This window comes from Ursus arctos, unplaced genomic scaffold (assembly GCF_023065955.2).
Source record: "Ursus arctos isolate Adak ecotype North America unplaced genomic scaffold, UrsArc2.0 scaffold_5, whole genome shotgun sequence".
NCBI classification, from domain to species: Eukaryota; Metazoa; Chordata; class Mammalia; order Carnivora; family Ursidae; genus Ursus; species Ursus arctos.
In genome coordinates, this window is record NW_026623067.1 from 10,138,444 (window position 1) to 10,145,010 (window position 6,567).

A 6,567-nucleotide genomic window follows, 5' to 3' on the forward strand; every position below is an offset into this window, starting at 1 on the left:
CTAACAGATAAAAGCTAACCTCTGGGCAAAATTTAAAATAGCCCAATTAAAGCAAAACATACCTGTTGTCTCAGTCAATTTTTGTGGTCAAATGAAGCAAATTTTTGTTGCTCTTTCATGAATGGGAGTCACTTTATTCAAGCCACACTGAACAGCCTTCCTGGCACACCAGACAAACAATAGAATGTTATCTATACCATGCAAGATAACTGGCCACCCTGTTCATTCTTATTTTTTCTATCCAGTTGTTTGAGCTTAATGTAAGCAGAACAGTACAAATTTAAATTGGGGAATTAATAGTGGTGGTAGGGACACCTGGATGGTTCAGTAGTAGAGCATGTAACTCTTGAGCTTCAGGTTGTGAGTTTGAATCCCATATTGGGTGTAGAGTTTACTAAAAATAAAAATAAATAAATAAAAATTTTTAAATCATCCCCTTATTGTGTTGTGTTGTTTTGTTTTGTTTTGTTTTGTTTTGTTATGTTTTGTTTTGTTTTGCATTGTTTTAAATACTGGTGGTCAATGTCATCGCGATCAAAATACCAATGACATTTTTCAAAGAACTGGAACAAACAGCCCTTAAATTTGTGTGGAACCAGAAAAGTACCTGAATCACCAAGGAATTGTTGAAAAGGAAAAACAACGCTGGGGGCATCACGTTGCCAGATTTCAAGCTATACTACAAAGCTGTGATCACAAAGACAGTATGGTATTGGCACAAAAACAAACACAAAGACCAATGGAACAGAATAGAGAACCCAGATATGGACCCTTGCCTCCTTGGGCAACTAATCTTTGACAAAGCAGGAAAAAACATCCAGTGGAAAAAAGACCGTCTCTTTAATAAATGGTGCTGGGAAAATTGGACAGCTACATGCAAAGAAAGAAACTTGACCACTTTTTCACAGCATACAAAGAGATAAACTCCAAATGGATTAAAGACCTTGATGTGAGACAGGAATCCATCAAAATCCTAGAGGAAAACATAGGCTGCAACTTCTTTGACATCAGCCACAGCAAATTTTTTCATGACACATCTCCAAAGGCAGGAGAAACAAAAGAAAAAATGAAGTTGTGGGACTTCATCAAGATAAAAAGCTTCTGCACAGCCAAAGAAACAGTCAAAAAAACTAAGAGGCAGCCCACGGAATGGGAGAAGATATTTGCAAATGACACTACAGATAAAAGACTGGTATCCAAGATCACAAAGAACTTCTCAAACTCAATACACGAGACACAAATAAACAAATCATAAAATGGGCAGAAGATTTGAACAGACATTTTTCCAATGAAGACATACAAATGGCTAACAGACAAATGAAAAAATGTTCAACATCATTAGCTATCAGTGAAATTCAAATCAAAACCACACTGAGATACCACCTTATGCCAGTTAGAATGGCAAAAATTGACAAGGCAGGAAACAACAAATGTTGGAGAGGATGTGGAGAAAGGGGATCCCTCTTACACTGTCGGTTGGAGTGCAAGTTGGTACAGCCACTTTGGAAAACAGTATGGAGGTCCCTTAAAAAGTTAAAAATTGAGCTACCCTATGATCCAGCAATTGCACTACTGCGTATGTACCCCAAAGATACAGATGTAGTAAAGAGAAGGGCCATACGCATCCCAATATTCATAGCAGCACTGTCCACAATAGCTAAATCATGGAAAGAGCTGAGATGCCTTTCAACAGATGACTGGATTAAGAAGATGTGGTCCATATATACAATGGAATATTACTCATCCATCAGAAAGAATGATTACCCAACATTTGCAGCAACATGGACAGGACTCGAGGAGATTATGCTAAGTGAAATAAGTCAAGCAGAGAAAGACAACTATCATATGATTTCTCTCATCTATGGAACAAAAGAAGTAGGAAGATTGGTAGGAGAAGAAAGGGAAGAAGACGGGGGGGGGTAAACAGAAGGGGGAATGAACCATGAGAGACTGTGGACTCTGGGAAACAAACTGAAGGCTTCAGAGGGGAGGGTTGTGGGGACTGGGATAGGCCCGTGATGGGTATTAAGGAGGGCACCTATTGCATGGTGCACTGGGTGTTATACGCAAATAATGAATCACGGAACATTACATCAAAAAATAAGGATATACTGTATGGAGACTAACATAATATAAAAAATTAGTATAAAAATAATAAATATATGATAAATAAATAAATAAATAAATAATAAATACTGCTGGTAGAATAACAAATCATTACTTGAAGCTAACAACATCCCAGAAATTTTTTATTGTTCTCTATCGTTCTATATTTCACCTTCCCCAGGAGTCAATGAACTAGTTAATCATCTTATTTTCTACTTTTATAAATTAAATAATTCGAATTCCCAGGGTAGGCATTTTAACATAAGAATAACAAAAGAGAAAATTATTTAAAAATGAGGAGAGGACACCTGGGTGACTCAGTTGGTTTAAGGGCTGCCTTTAGTTCAGGTCATGATCTTGGAGTCCCTGATTTGAGCCCAGTGTTGGGCTCCCTGCTGAGTCGAAATCTGCTTCTCCCTCTCTCTCTCCCCCCTCCCCCCACTCATGCACACACGTGTGCTCTCTCTCTCAAATAAACAAAATCTTAAAAACAAACAAATAAACAATTTATCAGGATAACTGCCTAGCATCACACAATTCACCCAGAACCTATACTGCTGCTGTAGCCCTCTAGAGTACTATCTTCCCTCCACAGTCTACAATTTAGGTATTATCACTCACTGTCAGTTTCATCTAAGAAACATAAAGATAACTGAGACATTAGTTTCAGTTTTCTAACTATCAGAATTAATGTCCACTCAAAGTAAAATCAGTTTCATTCCTTCTATAAAATTTCATCCTCAATAAAACAAGCATATCATTCAAAATATGGGAGGCATACATATTCTTTTGTCCATACATAAATGTAAATCAAAAAGCCATTTCCTAATATGGTGCAGTAAATTATCACTACAAGAAAGATCCAATCAAAAAGGATAATTAAGACTACAATTATCATGAAGAGCACTAAGAAATGTATAGAATTGTTGAATCATTAGAATTATACATCTGAAACTAATATAATGGAGTATGTTAATGATATTTGAATTTAAAAAATATCACATTTGCTTTTTTCATAAAAATAGATGGTAGGGAAAATTGATGAAATATCACCAAAAATTATTAGTGTGTATCAGAAGGAGAACAAGTCAAAAACAATAATTACCCTTTTTGCTCCTGCAGTTCTTTCTATATGATTGAACTCAGCATCAGATGATGCTGCAGATCTTATCCGTCTGAGTAATAGAGTATGGCCACGGTTAACAGTATAAAGATGAACAAGACAATGACATCATCCTGGTTTTACTCTGCCCATTATGGGAGTTGATGAGGTTTGCTGTTGATTAATTCCTTCTGGGACTTTGAAGAAGAATGCAATTAAGAGTCCTAACAACATAATATAATAAAAAAAAAAACATTTAAAAAAAAGAGTCCTAACAACAACAAAAAAGGTAATAGGTATCTATGTTACACTGTTCTGGTTCTCTCCTCAAGTCTTTATTAACTGGAAATCTTAACCAATATTAACAGTAATCTCAAATTTCACCACCACCAATAAAATCTTATCTGAAATCGATGTCAGTTTATGTGTCCTTAGTTTTTTCACATTATAAAATATTTTCCTTACAAAGTGTATATCTATCCTCATTTAATTTTCCAAAATTATTATATGAGGTATTGATATACTTCTCTTATTTTTTTCTTATCTGAAATATAAGACAGTTGCATATGCAACTCATAGACTAATTGGTGTGTCAAGGACAGCACCACTAATCAGTACTGTAGTTGAGAATAAAATTGAAGAGATTTCCTTGACATCTCTCTCTCAATCACTCTTCATTAGATTACTGATTGTACTCTTTATTATGTTACTCCACTGTAATCAGCATTGGCTTATTGTTGCATTTTAGGGTAAATGTTTTATAATTTAAATGTCAATGTGTTAATAATAGAAACAATATAAAAACACAAACCATCAAACAGAAAATTGAATCAATATATTGGACACCTGAAGTTAATATAACATTGTATGTCAGTTATATTTCAATAATACAAAACAATTCTTCTAAACCTTTTTCTATATATGTGTTCTGGAACTATGTCAATCGTTTTCTCATTTCATCTTTGCCCATAACATCCTTTCTCCAGACAATGACTTTTTTTTTTTAAAGGCCCACAATTACGACTGGAGCCTTCTGTGTCATCCAGGGTTCAGCCTGCATATGATTCATCTGACTCCTTTGACTTTTTTTTTCTTCCCTAAACTGCCATTTTTAGTTTTCTAAAGTATTTATTTCAATTCTACTTCGTTTTTTTAAGGTTGTTTTTTTTTTTTTTAATTTCAGTAAGTTAACATTAAGTGCAATATTAGTTTCAGGTGTTCAAAATAGTAATTCAACTACTCCATACTATACCTGGACCTCATCATAAGTGCTCCCCTTAATCCCCATCACCTATTTAATCCATTACTCTACTCACCCCCTTTTGGTAACCATCAGTTTGTTCTCTACACTTAAGAGTCACCTTCTTGGTTTGCCTCTATCTCTTCTTTTGTCACTCAGCTCATTTGCTTCGTTTCTTAAATTTCACATAGTATGATCATATGGTATTTCTCTTTCTCTCACTGACTTATTTCACTTAGCATAATACTCTCTAGCTCAATCCTGTCTTTACAAATGGCGAGGTTTCATTATTTTCTTTATGGCTGAGTAATATTCTATTTCTATATATACTAACTCTTCTTTATCCATTCAACAGTCAATGCACACATGGCTCTTACCATAATTTGGCTATTGTTGTTGTTGTTTTTGTTTTAATTTTTTATTTATTTACTTTTTTTAAGTTCCATGATTCATTACTTGCATATAACACCCAGTGCACAATGCCCTCATACTACCCATCACCAGTCTATCTCATTCCCCCATCCCCCTCCCCTCTGAAGCCCTCAGTTTGTTTCCCAGAGTCCATAGTCTCTCGTGGTTCATTCCCCCTTCTGTTTACCCCCCCTTCTTCTTCCCATTCTTCTCCTACCAATCTTCCTACTTCTTATGTTCCATAAATGAGTGAAACCATATGATAATTGTCCTTCTCTGCTTGACTTATTTTGCTTAGCATTATTTCCTCCAGTGCCGTCCATGTTGCAGCAAATGTTGAGAACTCGTTCTTTCTGATAGCTGAGTAATATTCCATTGTATATATGGACCACATCTTCTTAATCCAGTCATCTGTTGAAGGGCATCTCGGCTCCTTCCATGATTTAGCTATTGTGGACAGTGCTGCTATGAACATTGGGATGCGTATGGCCCTTCTCTTCACTACGTCTGTATCTTTGGGGTAAATACCCAGTAGTGCAATGGCTGGGTCATAGGGTAAGCTCTATTTTTAACTTTTTAAGGGACCTCCACACTGTTTTCCAGAGTGGCTGTACCAACTTGCATTCCCACCAACAATGTAAGAGGGATCCCCTTTCTCCACATCCTCTCCAACATTTGTTGTTTCCTGCCTTGTCAATTTTTGCCATTCTAACTGGCGTAAGGTGGTATCTCAAGGTGGTTTTGATTTGAATTTCCCTGATGGCTAAAGATGTTGAACTTTTTTTCATGTGTCTGTTAACCATTTGTATGTGTTCATTGGGAAAGTGTCTGTTCAAATCTTCTGCCCATTTTATGATTTGTTTATTTGTTTCTCGTGTATTGAGTTTGAGAAGCTCTTTGTAGATCTTGGATACCAGTCTTTTATCTGTAGTGTCATTTGCAAATATCTTCTCCCATTCTGTGGGCTGCCTTTTAGTTTTTTTGACTGTTTCCTTGGCTGTGCAGAAGCTTTTTATCTTGACAGCATGGTACTGGCACAAAAACAGACATATAGACCAATGGAAGAGAATAGAGAACCCAGAAATGGACCCTCAGCTCTTTGGGCAACTAATCTTTGACAGAGCAGGAAAAAACATCCAGTGGAAAAAAGACAGTCTCTTCAATAAATGGTGCTGGGAAAACTGGACGGCTACATGCAAAAGAATGAAACTTGACCACTCTCTCAAACCATACACAAAGATAAACTCCAAATGCATGAAAGACCTCGATGTGAGACAGGAATCCATCAAAATCCTAGAGGAGAACATAGGCAGCAACCTCTACAACATCGGCCACAGCAACTTTTTTCACGACACATCTCCAAAAGCAAGAGAAACAAAAGAAAAAATGAACTTGTGGGACTTCATCAAGATAAAAACCTTCTGGGTATTGTTGATAAGGCTGTTATAAACATTGAGCTGCAAGTATCCCTTTAAACTCATTTTTTTATATGCTTTGGGTTAATACTTAGTAGTGTAATACCTGGATCATAGGGTAGTTCTATTTTTAAATTTTTGGAGAACCTCCATACTGTTTTCCAGAGTGTCTGCACCCGTTTGCATTCCCACCAACATTGCAAGAAGTCTCCACCTCTCCACATTCTCACTAATACCTGTTGTTGATTTTAGCTATTGTAACAGTGGTGAGATGATATCTCTGTGTAGTTTTG

General features: G+C 36.2%; 1 protein-coding gene across 1 annotated transcript in view; it reads right to left on the reverse strand.

The window, feature by feature from the left end:
- Positions 1 to 6,070, reverse strand: part of LOC113261455 (olfactory receptor 2T29-like) — a 13,449-nt gene extending 7,379 nt beyond the window's left edge. Inside the window, exon 1 of the mRNA XM_044387266.2 lies at positions 6,028 to 6,070. The gene's annotated coding sequence lies outside the window, so the exon portion shown is untranslated. The remainder of the gene's footprint in view (positions 1 to 6,027) is intronic.
- Between the last annotated feature and the right edge of the window lie 497 nt (positions 6,071 to 6,567).